The 17,744-nt window shown below is 47.6% G+C and overlaps 1 pseudogene; it reads left to right on the forward strand.

Annotated features, from left to right (window-relative positions):
* Window positions 1–12,668, forward strand: part of LOC106591541 (little elongation complex subunit 1-like) — a 34,000-nt pseudogene extending 21,332 nt beyond the window's left edge.
* The last annotated feature ends 5,076 nt before the right edge of the window (window positions 12,669–17,744 follow it).

Raw genomic sequence — 17,744 nt, forward strand, 5'->3', positions numbered from 1 at the left:
GGACCCAGCAGGAACGGTGACCCGCCAGGCCACGGACCCAGCAGGAACGGTGACCCACCAGGCCACGGACCCAGCAGGAACGGTGACCCGCCAGGCCACGGACCCAGCAGGAACAGTGACCCGCCAGGCCACGGACCCAGCAGGAACAGTGACCCGCCAGGCCACGGACCCAGCAGGAACGGTGACCCGCCAGGCCACGGACCCAGCAGGAACGGTGACCCGCCAGGCCACGGACCCAGCAGGTGAGCGGACCAGAGGAACGGTGACCCGCCAGGCCACGGACCCAGCAGGAAGTGACCGAGGCCACGGACCCAGCAGGAACATTGACCCGCCAGGCCACGGACCCAGCAGGAACGGTGACCCGCCAGGCCATAAACATAGTAGATCAGTTGAGGAGATCCTGGACTGGTTCAAGCCGCTGCCTCCTGTCCTCTCCCCCTTAGCCTGCTCCTCAGCTCAGGAGAGGTTGGATGATGTCTTGGAGTCAGGAGAGACCAGATCTCCTCTAGAGAACAGAAACCACTCTGTCTACACTACAGGACCAGCCAATCAGACAGCAGGACAGCAACCTGGACCAGCCAATCAGATGGCTCTTGTGTTGGCAGGACAACAACCTGCAGACTCCTCAGTGGAACTACCATCAGACAGAATTCATTCTACTCTGAGAGAAAGCCCCGTCTCAGACAACACTAATTATACTCTGAGAGAAAGCCCTGATCTGTCCACGGGGACGTCAGGAGAGAAAGAGAGGAACAGTGTGTCTGTCTGTGAACAGGAAGACATGCAGGTAGAACCAGCTGCTAAAACCATCCAATCCCCATCAGGAGAGACTCAAACCTCCTCTATTGATCTACCGTCCTTTACCAAAGCCACAGAGTGTCTCCCAAGCTCAGCGGATCCTCCGGGCAACACCTCTGTCCGTACCGGCACCGTTCGGACCTCACTCACCCAGACACAAGGAGAACAAGTGCAGGACTCCTCACCAGACATGACAGCAATGGATGTTGAGACTAACCCATGTTATAAAGGATGTGTCTTGGAGGGTCAGAGCATCGACCATGGGGACTCGGACGAAGTAGAAGGAATTAAAGATCATACGGGAGAGGCCAGCGTGTCTCAAACTCCCACCACTAAACAGCTGGAACCCAGTTCTCTGGTAGAATGTTCTGCTGAGACGCTGACTGGTCCGGACCAACTGAGTGAATGGGCTCCTAAAACTCAATGTAACACAACTGATCCGAAGCAGCTCCTCGAGCAGGTCTCCGTAAACAACACGAGTTGTTTACAGGCCAGGAATCGGATAAAGACCAAGAAGGGGGTTTCTCTTGGAAACCGGTTCGTGATGTACTGGTCTCCCCCAGTCGTCCGACAGAAGGACTGGTCTCCCCCAGTCGTCCGACAGAAGGACTGGTCTCCCCCAGTCGTCCGACAGAAGGACTGGTCTCCCCAGTCGTCCGACAGAAGGACTGGTCTCCCCCAGTCGTCCGACAGAAGGACTGGTCTCCCCCAGTCGTCAGACAGAAGGACTGACAGATGTAGGTATGGTATCAAAAGTCATCACGGTCCATTCATCTGGGGCAGAGGAATCATCATCATCATTTAAACGGAAGTCTCTGGCACCTCTGCCAAAATCTGGTGTCCACATCTCTCCTGCCAGTTTAATGAGCTCTGTAAAGAATGTAGAGATGTGTACTACAACATCTGAAGTCCATGAAGACATCCAGGCAACAAAACCCAATGCTCAGAGTAGCACAAACCATACACTATGCAAGAGGTTACATAGTCCCATATGTCTTTACCCTGTGGTGAACGTGAAGCTCCTGAGATCTGGTACACAACCGAAGAGGATGAATGGAAAGAAAGATGCTGAAGACCCGGGGTCAGATGTTAGGAGTCCACCGTCTCCTGCAGAGTTAAAGAGTGAGGAGCTTTTGAACAACGGGATGCTGAAAGATTGTGATCGCCCGGTCCATGTTCTTCAACACCAGGATATGAAAGCTGACCGTAAGCATCCTACAACCACCGACTGCATCTCTGGAGTCGAGGTCGGAGTCCCAGCTGACGGATGAAGGGTCTGAGAAACTACGTGGAAATGCCCAGACTGAGATGATCAGTATTAGAAGTGGGCGTGTCAGGAAGAGTCTTGTTAGATCAAACGCAGTCCAAACGAGCTCAGGGAAAGACGGCGCGGCCCCCAGGGACGGCCAGCAAACGGCCACCCTTTCATGTAAAGTTATTATTGAAAGACTCAGCCCTGACATGAGGGAAGGGATCAGGCCAGCAGCCTTGCCTGTGGGCCACTCCCCAGAACCCACAGCAGCCTTGCCTGTGGGCCACTTCCCAGAACCTACAGGGAAAATTCCTATTGGGAAGGTTCGCTTTGAAATGGGTCCTCCACTACCTCCTCTTCTGATGCCTCTCACTGTAACTCCTCCGAGACCGGTAAAACCTGCTAATCCAAGACAGGTGATTGGTAAACTGTCCTTTCCCTCACCAATGGAAAGACCTGTTTCCCCTCTGGGGTCCCAAACAGCACCTGATGGTCAGATGTTGAGCTCCCCGTCTCGAACCGCTCCTTCCTCACCACTACAGTTTGGTTCAGCCACTCCTAAACACGCCCCTTCCTGTTCCAGGGAGACTTCCTGCCTTCAGCCCTTCCTCTTCCTCCACTAGTCCCGCCCAGGAGAACTCCATGAGGATTCTAGACAGCATGTATCCAGAACTGTCTGCCCGTGCCTGGACTCTCGGTATCCTCCGAGGAAACATCTGTATGTCTGCTGCTGAGACGGGGACTACACCCTCCAGCTCAGTCAGTCAGGTATCTGGCTTCAAAACCATCAACTCCTCGTCCACGGCTTTCACCAAAACAGAACAAAGAGGGAAGCGAAGTGGAGTCAACATGCTTCTACCAAAGAGTGCCAAAAGGCTGAGGCTGGATAACTGCTCCCCCGGGCCCTGCTGGGGCGACGGCCGGCCCTGCTGGGGCGACGGCCGGCCCTGCTGCTAAGGGGATATCCTCCACGACATCAGCCAGTCCCGACCCACTACTCAGGACACCTCAACATGGGAGTTCTTCACAGCCTACAGAGAAGGAGAAACTGGTTGGGGAAACCAGCAGCCGACGCCTCCATATCCCAGGCCTTAGAGAAGATAGAAGCCCAGTGTTTTGACCTGTTGCCTGTCATCAAGAGTCACCTGTTTGTTGGGAATCTGTCTAGGAAGCCTGTGTTACGGGATGAGGAGAAGGAGGTCCTCTCTGAGTTCTCAAACAATCAGGTTAGTGACGTACAGCTCTGCCTAGTAGTCTACGTAGAATCAGGTTAGTCACGTACAGCTTTGCCTAGTAGTCTACGTAGAATCAGGTTAGTCACGTACAGCTTTGCCTAGTAGTCTACGTAGAATCAGGTTAGTCACGTACAGCTTTGCCTAGTAGTCTACGTGAGAATCAGGTTAGTCACGTACAGCTTTGCCTAGTAGTCTGCGTGAGAATCAGGTTAGTCACGTACAGCTTTGCCTAGTAGTCTACGTAGAATCAGGTTAGTCACGTACAGCTTTGCCTAGTAGTCTACGTGAGAATCAGGTTAGTCACGTACAGCTTTGCCTAGTAGTCTACGGAGAATCAGGTTAGTCACGTACAGCTTTGCCTAGTAGTCTACGTAGAATCAGGTTAGTCACGTACAGCTTTGCCTAGTAGTCTACGTAGAATCAGGTTAGTCACGTACAGCTTTTTGCCTAGTAGTCTACGTAGAATCAGGTTAGTCACGTACAGCTTTGCCTAGTAGTCTACGTAGAATCAGGTTAGTCACGTACAGCTTTTGCCTAGTAGTCTACGTAGAATCAGGTTAGTCACGTACAGCTTTGCCTAGTAGTCTACGTAGAATCAGGTTAGTCACGTACAGCTTTTGCCTAGTAGTCTACGTAGAATCAGGTTAGTCACGTACAGCTTTGCCTAGTAGTCTACGTAGAATCAGGTTAGTCACGTACAGCTTTGCCTAGTAGTCTACGTAGAATCAGGTTAGTCACGTACAGCTTTGCCTAGTAGTCTACGTGAGAATCAGGTTAGTCACGTACAGCTTTGCCTAGTAGTCTACGTAGAATCAGGTTAGTCACGTACAGCTTTGCCTAGTAGTCTACGTAGAATCAGGTTAGTCACGTACAGCTTTGCCTAGTAGTCTACGAGCATATTTGCCTTAGTATCTTTTAAAGGCATGCTTCTGGATTTTGGCAACGAGACCCTTTTATCTACTTCCCCAGAGTCGGATGAACCATTTTTATGTCTCCGTGCAGTTTGAACGTAGTTGCTAACTAGCTCTAGCACAATTGCTAACTAGCGTTAGCACAATGACTAGAAGTCTATGGTATCTGCTAGCAGAGATCCTAAAGTATCCCTTTAATTTGTAGACGTGAACGCCTCTTACATGGTTGTCCTGTGAATCCTTGGTACACGGTTGTCCTGTGAATCCTTGGTACACGGTTGTCCTGTGAATCCTTGGTACACGGCTGTCCTGTCGAATCCTTGGTACACGGCTGTCCTGTGAGTCCTTGGTACACGGCTGTCCTGTGAATCCTTGGTACATGGCTCTCCTGTGAATCATTGGTACATGGTTTTCCTGTGACTTGTCAGCCTCTGGCAGATGATCTGATGTCGGTGATGCTGACTAAGCTGAAGACTGAGAGGACTGAGCTGCCTGGGTCTCACCTCCAGGCTCTGGTCAGAGTCTACACTGCTCTGTGCCGGCAGAGGAGGGACTGGGACAGAGCTCATATCCTGGCCTACAGCATCCTTAGAGAAGGTAAAACATCCTGGCCTACAGCATCCTTAGAGAAGGTAACACATCCTGGCCTACAGCATCCTTAGAGAAGGTAACACATCCTGGCCTACAGCATCCTTAGAGAAGGTAACACATCAAATTTCAAAATCAAATCAAATTTATTTTTATATAGCCCTTCGTACATCAGCTGATATTCTCAAAGTGCTGTACAGAAACCCAGCCTAAAACCCCAAACAGCAAGCAAAGCATGTGAAAGAAGCACGGTGGCTAGGAAAAACTCCCTAGGAAAAACTCCCTAGAAAGGCCAAAAACCTAGGAAGAAACCTAGAGAGGAACCAGGCTATGAGGGGTGGCCAGTCCTCTTCTGGCTGTGCAGGGTGGATATTATAACAGAACATGGTCAAAATGTTAAAATGTTAAAATGTTCATAAATGACCAGCATGGTCAAATAATAATAATCATAGTAGTTGTCGAGGGTGCAACAAGCACGTCCGGTGAACAGGTCAGGGGTTCCATAGCCGCAGGCAGAACAGTTGAAACTGGCGCAGCAGCACGGCCAGGTGGACTGGGGACAGCAAGGAGTCATCATACCAGGTAGTCCTGAGGCATGGTCCTAGGGCTCAGGTCCTCCGAGAGAAAGACAGAAAGAGAGAATTAGAGAGAGCATATTTAAATACACACAGGACACCGGATAAGACAAGAGAAATACTCCAGATGTAACAGACTGACCCTAGCCCCCGACACATAAACTACTGCAGCATAAATACTGGAGGCTGAGACAGGAGGGATCAGAAGACACTGTGGCCCCATCCGATGATACCCCGGACAGGGCCAAACAGGCAGGATATAACCCCACCCACTTTGCCAAAGCACAGCCCCCACACCACTAGAGGGATGTCTCCAACCACCAACTTACCGTCCTAAGACAAGGCCAGTATAGCCCACAACGATCTCCGCCATGGCACAACCCAAGGGGGGCGCCAACCCAGACAGGAAGACCACGTCAGTGACTCAACCCACTCAAGTGACGCACCCTCCCATGGACGGCATGGAAGAACACCAGTAGGCCAGTGACTCCAACCCCTGTAAAAGGGTTAGAGGCAGAGAATCCCAGTGGAAAGAGGGGGAACCGGCAAGGCAGAGACAGCAAGGGCGGTTCGTTGCTCCAGCCTTTCCGTTCACCTTCACACTCCTGGGCCAGACTATACTTAATCATAGGACCTACTGAAGAGATAAGTCTTCAGTAAAGACTTAAAGGTTGAGACTGAGTCTGCGTCTCTCACATTGGTAGGCAGACCATTCCATAAAAATGGAGCTCTATAGGAGAAAGCCCCTACCTCCAGCCGTTTGCTTAGAAATTCTAGGGGACAATTAGGAGGCATGCGTCTTGCGACCGTAGCGTACGTGTAGGTATGTACGGCAGGACCAAATCGGAAAGATAGGTAGGAGCAAGCCCATGTAATGCTTTTGTAGGTTAGCAGTAAAACCTTGAAATCAGCCCTTGCCTTAACAGGAAGCCAGTGTAGGGAGGCTAACACTGGAGTAATATGATCAAATTTTTTGGTTCTAGTCAGGATTCTAGCAGCCGTATTTAACACTAACTGAAGTTTATTTAGTGCTTTATCCGGGTAGCCGGAAAGTAGAGCATTGCAGTAGTCCAGCCTAGAAGTAACAAAAGCATGGATTAATTTTTCTGCGTCATTTTGGACAGAAAATTTCTGATTTTTGCAATGTTACGTAGATGGAAAAAAGCTGTCCTTGAAACAGTCTTGATATGTTCTTCAAAAAGAGAGATCAGGGTCCAGAGTAACACCGAGGTCCTTCACAGTTTTATTTGAGACGACTGTACAACCATCCAGATTAATTGTCAGATTCAACAGAAGATCTCTTTGTTTCTTGGGACCTAGAACAAGCATCTCTGTTTTGTCCGAGTTTAAAAGTAGAAAGTTTGCAGCCATCCACTTCTTTATGTCTGAAACACAGGCTTCTAGCGAGGGCAATTTTGGGGCTTCACCATGTTTCATTGAAATGTACAGCTGTGTGTCGTCTGCATAGCAGTGAAATTTAACATTATGTTTTCGAATGACATCCCCAAGAGGTAAAATATATAGTGAAAACAATAGTGGTCCTAAAACGGAACCTTGAGGAACACCGAAATTTACAATTGATTTGTCAGAGGACAAACCATTCACAGAGACAAACTGATATCTTTCCGACAGATAAGATCTAAACCAGGCCAGAACTTGTCCGTGTAGACCAATTTGGGTTTCCAATCTCTCCAAAAGAATGTGGTGATCGATGGTATCAAAAGCGGCACTAAGATCTAGGAGCACGAGGACAGATGCAGAGCCTCGGTCTGACGTCATTAAAAGGTCATTTACCACCTTCACAAGTGCAGTCTCAGTGCTATGATGGGGTCTAAAACCATCCTGGCCTACAGCGAGAAGGTAACACATCCTTAGAGAAGGTAACTTTGTTTCTGTTCGTGTTCTCCCCCCACAGATTTCCCTGAGTCAGCCAAGCTGGTTCTGTTCATGGTGACCACGTGGCCCAACGTGTTCTCCTGCAGGACTGTAGTGTGCCAGGCCATCCACACGGTCACCAAGGTCAAAGCTCAAGGAGAGGTGCTCCACTGCCTGACTGCTTACCTGGGATGGGAGAAGGTACGGTATCTTTTATAATCTTGGTCTGCGGTTACGGGGATCTACGCTTGTCTATTGGTCTCCACCTTTTTTTTTTTTATCGATTAACAAGAGGGGAAGAGTTGTCCGTATTCTGTCACTGAGAAGGCCTGTCCATTTTCCTGTTATGTGTATTGTGAAGCTTGGCGTAACATCAGTTTTTGACTTCGTGTCACGTCTGCGTCCCCAGAGTCCTCCTAGTGACGTGGATCAGTTGGTGTCCAGCACGTTGACGTCGGTCAGAGACCCGCCGAGATGACCTTCCAGAAACACCCGCGACATGGAGAGGACCTGAACCCTGTTGCCTGGCAACGCGTCTTCACCCTGGAGCTGCTCTGCTCTCATACACACTGGAAGTGGACCCATGACAACCTACTGAGGTACAAAGCAGGTCTGCTGTTGGTTGGTGTTGACTGCCACAGCTGGACTGAAATTCACCGCGAAACAAAACAATGAAGACAAAACCAAATGCATACATTTAGCAAACTCTTTAATGTCATTATGACCATCCAGCTAAATATTCATCTAGCTAGATAGCGTGTTGGGGGGACGACCTAAAAAATGATTTTGTTAAGCGTTGAAGATGGTTAGATAATTTATGTAGCCAACTCAGCCAGTTAGCCCCATTTGACTTAGACTGCAGATGTCACTTTTTAGGTGACCTCACCAAATTCACATAAAAATGTGAGTTATAGATCTGTCATTCTCATTGAAAGCCAGTCTAAGAAGAGGTAGATCTGTTCTATGTCACTATTTCTATGCTTCCGGTCTTAAGTTTCCTTTTTTTGTGTCTTTTTACTTTCGGTTTTGTACACCAGCTGTAAACAGTTACGGAAAATATGGTTATAGAAAAGATACAGGGATTTAGATGGTACAATGATTCTCTACACTGCTGTTTTAGTCACATAAACAGGCAAACTTAGAATTTGAGCAACCAGAAAATGGCGGAGAGATTTCTGCATAGTACATCTTTTAACATGGCTAGCGATTAGCATAGGCTAGCGATTAGCATAGGCTAGCGATTAGCATAGGCTAGCGATTAGCATAGGCTGGCGATTAGCGTGGGCTAGCGATTAGCCTGGGCTGGCGATTAGCCTGGGCTGGCGATTAGCCTGGGCTGGCGATTAGCCTGGGCTGGCGATTAGCCTGGGCTGGCGATTAGCCTGGGCTGGCGATTAGCCTGGGCTGGCGATTAGCGTGGGCTAGCGATTAGCATAGGCTAGCGATTAGCATAGGCTAGCACACTGCAGTGGACATGGAGACAACATGACAGACTGAAGACAGTAGATACAGTATGTTGGAGTGTATTAACCATCATGGCCTCAGGTGTTTAGTTCTTTGTTGTCCTGTTTTTAAAGTAAAGAGCTGTGGCCGGTGATGAACTCCTGGGTGACTCAGCCCAGATCGAGACAGACTCCCATCCAGGATGTTACTGTGGCTGCGATCCTCGACTCATAGGTGGGTGGTGTTTGTTTGTGTATAATTGTTTCATGAAACACTTTTTATATATATATATATATATATATATATATATATATATTTGTACTGACCATTGAAGTGTAACCATGAGAACCACCTCGTCAGGGCGCCTCGGGCAGCTGGGAATTAAGGAGGGATGTGGCTGGTCTGTGAAGAACATCTCCAGGGTCATCAACACCTTCGCCAGACACGGCCGGTCAGAAGGTAATCTACTGTAAAGCTTCTGAAATGGTTCGTCTGTATTTCATCAGTCATTCTACTCCGGTGGGTTAACATCCTAGTTGCTTTAACCAGCAGCGTTACCACCCTGAATCCCACTGCTGACTTGCTTCTGAAGCTAAGCAGGGTTGGTCCTGGTCAGTCCCTGGATGGGAGACCAGATGCTGCTGGAAGTGGTGTTGGAGGGGCCAGTAGGAGGTGCTCTTTCCTCTGGTCTAAACAATATCCCAACGCCCCAGGGCAGTGATTGGGGACATTGCCCTGTGTAGGGTGCCGTCTTTCGGATGGGATGTTAAACGGGTCTCCTGATGCTCTGAGGTCATTAAAGATCCCATGGTGCTTATCGCTGAGAGTAGGGGTGTTAACCCCTGGTGTCCCTGGCTAAATTCCCAATCTGGTCCTCAGACCATCACGGTCACCTAATCATCCCCAGCTTCCAATTGGCTCATTCAACCCCCTCCTCCTCTCCCCTGTAACTTTTCCCCAGGTCGTTGCTGTAAATGAGAACATGTTCTCCAGTCAACTTACCTGGTAAAATAACAGATAAATAAATAAAAAATAATATCTATTGTCAGGATGAATATACTGCCCAGGGCTGAATGTGTGTAGTTTAATGCTTCCCTTGTCAGGATGAATATACTGCCCAGGGCTGAATGTGTGTAGTTTAATGCTTCCCTTGTCGGGGTGAATATACTGCCCAGGGCTGAATGTGTGTAGTTTAATGCTTCCCTTGTCGGGATGAATATACTGCCCAGGGCTGAATGTGTGTAGTTTAATGCTTCCCTTGTCAGGATGAATATACTGCCCAGGGCTGAATGTGTGTAGTTTAATGCTTCCCTTGTCGGGATGAATATACTGCCCAGGGCTGAATGTGTGTAGTTTAATGCTTCCCTTGTCGGGGTGAATATACTGCTCAGGGCTGAATGTGTGTAGTTTAATGCTTCCCTTGTCGGGATGAATATACTGCCCAGGGCTGAATGTGTGTAGTTTAATGCTTCCCTTGTCAGGATGAATATACTGCCCAGGGCTGAATGTGTGTAGTTTAATGCTTCCCTTGTCTCTCCCTTCTGGCTATTTAGAATGACACATTCATAGTGTGGTTTCTAAATGTATATACGACAAGGTAAACGATCCCAGATAAAAATTAATCCGCTTAAAAAGAGGGAAAGAAGTAGGAGGACTCTCCGTACCAAACCTTAAATTATATTTCCTGCCACTAGTATTTCGCCCAGTCTTAAAATGGTTTATGATTGGTCTGCCCCCTGGCTGAGAGTAGGCTGTGACCAATCGCCTCGATTCGGTCTTATGTAGAAACATTTGAAATAGTATTTATTTTTTTTTTTTTCACATTGGATGAAAGGGAGACTCCGAGCTAGAAAATGGTTTATCATACAGTACATTTGAGGAACAATTTTGTTTAGACATGTAAACTATGATCGGGCATAATCCCAACTCGTACTACTACCAATACAAACATTGTCAGAGCTGTAGTATTAATCTACAGGTAGCTAAAGCTAACAAACTAGGTTCATAGCTGTGGTATGAATCTGCAGGTAGCTAAAGCTAACAGACTAGGGTCAATGTTAACTAGCTAACATGTATTTGGGGAGTTTCTCCCATTCTTCTCTGCAGATCCTCTCAAGATCTGTCAGGTTGGATGGGGAGCGTCGCTGCACAGCTATTTTCAGGTTTCTCCAAAGATGTTCTTTCGGGGTTCAAGTCCAGACTCTGGCAGGGCCACTCAAGGACATTCAGAGACTTGTCTCCGAAGCCACTCCTGCATTGTCTTGGCTGTGTGCTTAGGGTCATTGTCCTGTTGGAAGGTGAACCTCGATCCTGACTAGTCTCTGAGTCACTGCCGCTGGAAAAACATCCCCACAGCATGATGCTGCCACCACCATGCTTCACCGTAGGGATGGTGCCAGGTTTCCCCCAGACGTGACGCTTGGCTTTCAGGCCAAAGGTTCATCTTGGTTTCATCAGACCAGAGAATCTTGTTTCTCATGGTGTGAGAGTCTTTGGGTGCCTTTTGGCAAACTCCAAGTGGGCTGTCATGTGCCTTTTACTGAGGAGTGGCTTCCGTCTTGCCACTCTACCATAAAGGCCTGATTGGTGGAGTGCTGCAGAGATGGTTGTCCTTCTGGAATGTTCTCCCATCTCCACAGAGGAGCTCTGTCAGTGACCATCAGGTTCTTGGTCACCTCCCCTGACCAAGGCCCTTCTACCCCGATTGCTCAGTTTGGCCAGGGGGCCAGCTCTAGGAAGTGTCTTGGTGGTTCCAATCTTCTTCCATTTAAGAATTATGGAGGCCAATGTGTACTTGGGGACCTGCTGAAATGTTTTGGTACCCTTCCCCAGATCTGTGCCTCGACACAATCCTGTCTCGGAGCTCTACGGACAATTTAATTCGACCTCATGGCTTGGTTTTTTGCTCCGACATGCACTGTCAACTGTGGGACCTCATATAGACAGGTGTGTGCCTTTCCAAATCATGTCCAATCAATTGAACAGGTGGACTCCAATCAAGTTGTAGGAACATCTCAAGGATGATCAATGGAAACAGGATGCACCTGAGCTCACAATCACCCGACCTCAACCCAATTTGAGATGGTTTGGGATGAGTTGGACCGCCGAGTGAATGAAAAGCAGCCAACAAGTGCTCATCATATTTACATTTACGTCATTTAGCAGACGCTCTTATCCAGAGCGACTTACAAATTGGTGTGTGGGAACTCCTTCAAGACTGTTGGAAAATAATTCCAGGTGAAGCTGGTTGAGAGAATGCCAAGATTGTGCAAAGTTGTCAAGGCAAAGGGTGGCTACTTTTGAAGATGTTTGATTTATCACTTTTTTTATTTATTATTCCATACGTGTTATTTCATAGTTTTGATGTCTTTACTATTATTCTACAAAATAGAAAATAGTAAAAAATAAAGAAACTCTGGAACGAGTCGGTGTCGCAAACTTTTCGTAAGGTATTTTGTTGTTTTATTTTTAATAAATTGTCTAAACCTATTTTTTGCTTTGTCATTATGGGGATATTTGTATTTAATTGAATCCATTTTAGGTTAAGGATGTAACATTAACGTGTAAAAAGTCCAGGGTCTGAATACTATCTGAAGGAGCTGTACGTCTAGTTTCCTGATGACCTCAGTTCCTGGGTGGGATGTCTGTACCTGTAAACCTTAACTCTTCTGCTTAAAAACAAAAGTAATTCTGCTCAGATGAGACTGGGCAGATCTGTGTCTGTATTGGACAGATGGGCCAACCAATGAGTCTCTGTGATGTCATTTCCAGGTGTTCCCTGGGAGGTCCAGCTGGCAGCTGTCTACACTGTCTACGACCTGTCGCCTAGCAACCCCAAGGGGAGGCTCTGGCTGCGCTGGCGTCATGGCGAGAGAGACCACCCAGCCTGTCCCCCGCTGTCACCAGCTGCATCACACAGATCGCCTCGCTCTGCCGACACATCAACCCCTAGTCCCTAATCCCTAGCTCCTAGTCCCTAGCTCCTAATCCCTAGTCCTTAACCCTCCACACCCCCTAGCTCCTAATCCCTAGCTCCTAACCCCTAGTCCTTAATCCCTCCACACCCCTAATCCCTAGCGCCTAATCCCTAGCGCCTAATCCCTAGCTCCTAATCCCTAGCTCCTAACCCCTAGTCCTTAACCCCTCCACACCCCTAGCTCCTAACCCCTAGCTCCTAACCCCTAGCTCCTAACCCCTAGCTCCTAACCCCTAGCTCCTAACCCCTAGCTCCTAACCCCAGCTCCTAACCCCTAGTCCTTAACCCTCCTCACCCTAACCCCTAGCTCCTAACCCTAGCCCTAACCCCTAGGTCCATTGCCACTTGTACAGATCTGTAAGGATTTCCTAGATCCCAAGAATGTTGCCTATGAAGAGGGCAAGGTGAAGCAGCTGCGTTTGCTGTTACCTCTATCCATACCTTTTTCTATCTGAGCCTTGAACCCTGCTGTGGACTGAACTCATTTTTAATGTCCGTATTATTCATCTGTTGGTTAACTCATCACGTTCCCCCTCGACGTTCTGTTTGGGTTTTCTGTTACCCGTTCTTTATATGTTGAGCGTGACTTTGTAAATATGACGTAGAGATTCTGTTTGGTGAAGCTCCCTGTGTACAATATATAAATGTCCCTACTTTTGTAAATGTTCCCTGTTACAAGAGCCTATTTCTATTTAATTTGACAAATTAAAATCTAAGAGGTAAGCGTTGTTTAATAATATATGATCCAATTATTGTCTCATGGAAGACTGCTCTCCCTTCTTCACATCATCCATCCATCCAGCATTCACCTGTCCATTACATTTTACATTTAAGTCATTTAGCAGACGCTCTTATCCAGAAGCGACTTACAAATTGGTGCATTCACCTTATGATATCCAGTGGAACAACCACTTTACAATAGTGCATCTAAATCTTTTAAGGGGGGGTGTTAGAAGGATTACTTATCCTATCCCAGTATTCCTTAAAGAGGTGGGGTTTCAGGTGTCCATTATCCATCATTCATCCATCCAGCATTCACCGTCCATTATTCATCCATCCAGCATTCATTATCCATCCCGCATTCACCGTCCATTATCCATCATCCATCTAGCATTCATTATCCATTCATTATCCATCCCGCATTCACCTGTCCATTATCCATCATCCATCTAACATTCATTATCCATCCGCATTCACCGTCCATTATCCATCCATCATCATCTGCATTTATTCATTCATCCATTATCCATCATTCATCCATCCATGCCACTGCTCTGTCTTGACCTTTGACTGGTCAGTATAATGACCTTTTAAACTAAATGGGGATGTTGGGGAAAAGCCTGTTCTTTCTCCTTCCCGTTGTGGTGGTAGAAAGCCATGACGCCGCGCGGAAAAAACCCAGTCAAACTGGAACTATTCTAGAACATTCAATTTATATCAAGAATAGAGATTCCGTTTAGAAAAAGCAAACTTGTTCTTTTCAGAATCACCTTTATTTACCAAGTACATTTACACATCCTCAGAATGTTACCTGGTGATATGGTGCTGCTAGACAACACACTCAGAATGTTACCTGGTGATATGGTGCTGCTAGACAACATACTCAGAATGTTACCTGGTGATATGGTGCTGCTAGACAACACACTCAGAATGTTACCTGGTGATATGGTGCTGCTAGACAACACACTCAGAATGTTACCTGGTGATATGGTGCTGCTAGACAACATCATCAGAATGTTACCTGTGGTGATATGGTGCTGCTAGAACAACCACCTCAGAATGTTACCTGGTGATATGGTGCTGCTAGACAAACACATCCCTAGAATGTTACCTGGTGATATGGTGCTGTTAGACAACACACTCAGAATGTTACCTGGTGATATGGTGCTGCTAGACAACATACTCAGAATGTTACCTGGTGATATGGTGCTGTTAGACAACACACTCAGAATGTTACCTGGTGATATGGTGCTGCTAGACAACACACTCAGAATGTTACCTGGTGATATGGTGCTGCTAGACAACATCCTCAGAATGTTACCTGGTGATATGGTGCTGTTAGACAACACACTCAGAATGTTACCTGGTGATATGGTGCTGCTAGACAACATCCTCAGAATGTTACCTGGTGATATGGTGCTGTTAGACAACACACTCAGAATGTTACCTGGTGATATGGTGCTGCTAGACAACATACTCAGAATGTTACCTGGTGATATGGTGCTGCTAGACAACATCCTCAGAATGTTACCTGGTGATATGGTGCTGCTAGACAACACACTCAGAATGTTACCTGGTGATATGATGCTGTTAGTGATAGACAACACACTCAGAATGTTACCTGGTGATATGGTGCTGCTAGACAACATCCTCAGAATGTTACCTGGTGATATGGTGCTGCTAGACAACATCCTCAGAATGTTACCTGGTGATATGGTGCTGCTAGACAACATACTCAGAATGTTACCTGGTGATATGGTGCTGCTAGACAACATCCTCAGAATGTTACCTGGTGATATGGTGCTGCTAGACAACATCCTCAGAATGTTACCTGGTGATATGGTGCTGCTAGACAACACACTCAGAATGTTACCTGGTGATATGGTGCTGTTAGTGATAGACAACACACTCAGAATGTTACCTGGTGATATGGTGCTGCTAGACAACATCCTCAGAATGTTACCTGGTGATATGGTGCTGCTAGACAACATCCTCAGAATGTTACCTGGTGATATGGTGCTGCTAGACAACATACTCAGAATGTTACCTGGTGATATGGTGCTGCTAGACAACATCCTCAGAATGTTACCTGGTGATATGGTGCTGCAAGACAACATACTCAGAATGTTACCTGGTGATATGGTGCTGATAGTGATAGACCAACATACTCAGAATGTTACCTGGTGATATGGTGCTGCTAGTGATAGACAACACACCCAGAATGTTACCTGGTGATATGGTGCTGCTAGACAACATACTCAGAATGTTACCTGGTGATATGGTGCTGCTAGATTACACACTCAGAATGTTACCTGGTGATATGGTGCTGCTAGACAACATACTCAGAATGTTACCTGGTGATATGGTGCTGATAGTGATAGACAACATCCTCAGAATGTTACCTGGTGATATGGTGCTGCTAGACAACATCCTCAGAATGTTACCTGGTGATATGGTGCTGCTAGTGATAGACAACACACGCAGAATGTTACCTGGTGATATGGTGCTGCTAGACAACATCCTCAGAATGTTACCTGGTGATATGGTGCTGCTAGACAACATCCTCAGAATGTTACCTGGTGATATGGTGCTGCTAGACAACATACTCAGAATGTTACCTGGTGATATGGTGCTGCTAGACAACACACCCAGAATGTTACCTGGTGATATGGTGCTGCTAGACAACACACTCAGAATGTTACCTGGTGATATGGTGCTGCTAGACAACATCCTCAGAATGTTACCTGGTGATATGGTGCTGCTAGACAACATACTCAGAATGTTACCTGGTAATATGGTGCTGCTAGACAACACACTCAGAATGTTACCTGGTGATATGGTGCTGCTAGACACACATACTCAGAATGTTACCTGGTGATATGGTGCTGATAGTGATAGACAACATACTCAGAATGTTACCTGGTGATATGGTGCTGCTAGTGATAGACAACACACCCAGAATGTTACCTGGTGATATGGTGCTGCTAGACAACATACTCAGAATGTTACCTGGTGATATGGTGCTGTTAGACAACACACTCAGAATGTTACCTGGTGATATGGTGCTGCTAGACAACATCCTCAGAATGTTACCTGGTGATATGGTGCTGCTAGTGATAGACAACATACTCAGAATGTTACCTGCGGTGATATGTGCTCTTAGTGATAGACAACATACTCAGAATGTTACCTGGTGATATGGTGCTGCTTGTGGACAGTCGGCCTGCGGGGAGAGAGGACAGTCTGGCACTGGAATTCTTCGCTAGCAGGGATTCTCTCCTCCCGCAGCTCAAGGGGGGAGAGGACTGTTATGGTATGCTGTTGGTCTGCACTGGGTCCTGGTATGGTATGCTGTTGGTCTGCACTGGGTCCTGGTATGGTATGCTGTTGGTCTGCACTGGGTCCTGGTATGGTATGCTGTTGGTCTGCACTGGGTCCTGGTATGGTATGCTGTTGGTCTGCACTGGGTCCTGGTATGGTATGCTGTTGGTCTGCACTCGGGTCCTGGTATGGTTGCTGTTGGTCTGCACTGGGTCCTGGTATGCTGTTGGTCTGCACTGGGTCCTGGTATGGTATGCTGTTGGTCTGCACTGGGTCCTGGTATGGTATGCTGTTGGTCTGCACTGGGTCCTGGTATGGTATGCTGTTGGTCTGCACTGGGTCCTGGTATGGTATGCTGTTGGTCTGCACTGGGTCCTGGTATGGTATGCTGTTGGTCTGCACTGGGTCCTGGTATGGTATGCTGTTAGTCTGCACTGGGTCCTATATGGTATGCTGTTGGTCTGCTACTGGGTCCTGGTATGGTAGTGCTGTTGGTCTGCACTGGGTCCTGGTATGGTATGCTGTTGGTCTGCACTGGGTCCTGGTATGGTATGCTGTTGGTCTGCACTGGGTCCTGGTATGGTATGCTGTTAGTCTGCACTGGGTCCTGGTATGGTTGCTGTTTGTCTGCACTGGGTCCTGGTATGGTATGCTGTTGGTCTGCACTGGGTCCTGGTATGGTATGCTGTTGGTCTGCACTGGGTCCTGGTATGGTATGCTGTTGGTCTGCTACTGGGTCCTGGTATGGTATGCTGTTGGTCTGCACTGGGTCCTGGTATGGTATGCTGTTGGTCTGCACTGGGTCCTGGTATGGTATGCTGTTGGTCTGCACTGGGTCCTGGTATGGTATGCTGTTAGTCTGCACGGGTCCTGGTATGGTATGCTGTTTGTCTGCACTGGGTCCTGGTATGGTATGCTGTTGGTCTGCACTGGGTCCTGGTATGGTATGCTGTTGGTCTGCACTGGGTCCTGGTATGGTATGCTGTTAGTCTGCACTGGGTCCTGGTATGGTGTGCTGTTGGTCTGCACTGGGTCCTGGTATGGTATGCT

This window comes from Salmo salar, unplaced genomic scaffold, assembly GCF_905237065.1.
Source record: "Salmo salar unplaced genomic scaffold, Ssal_v3.1, whole genome shotgun sequence".
In the NCBI taxonomy this organism is placed as follows: domain Eukaryota; kingdom Metazoa; phylum Chordata; class Actinopteri; order Salmoniformes; family Salmonidae; genus Salmo; species Salmo salar.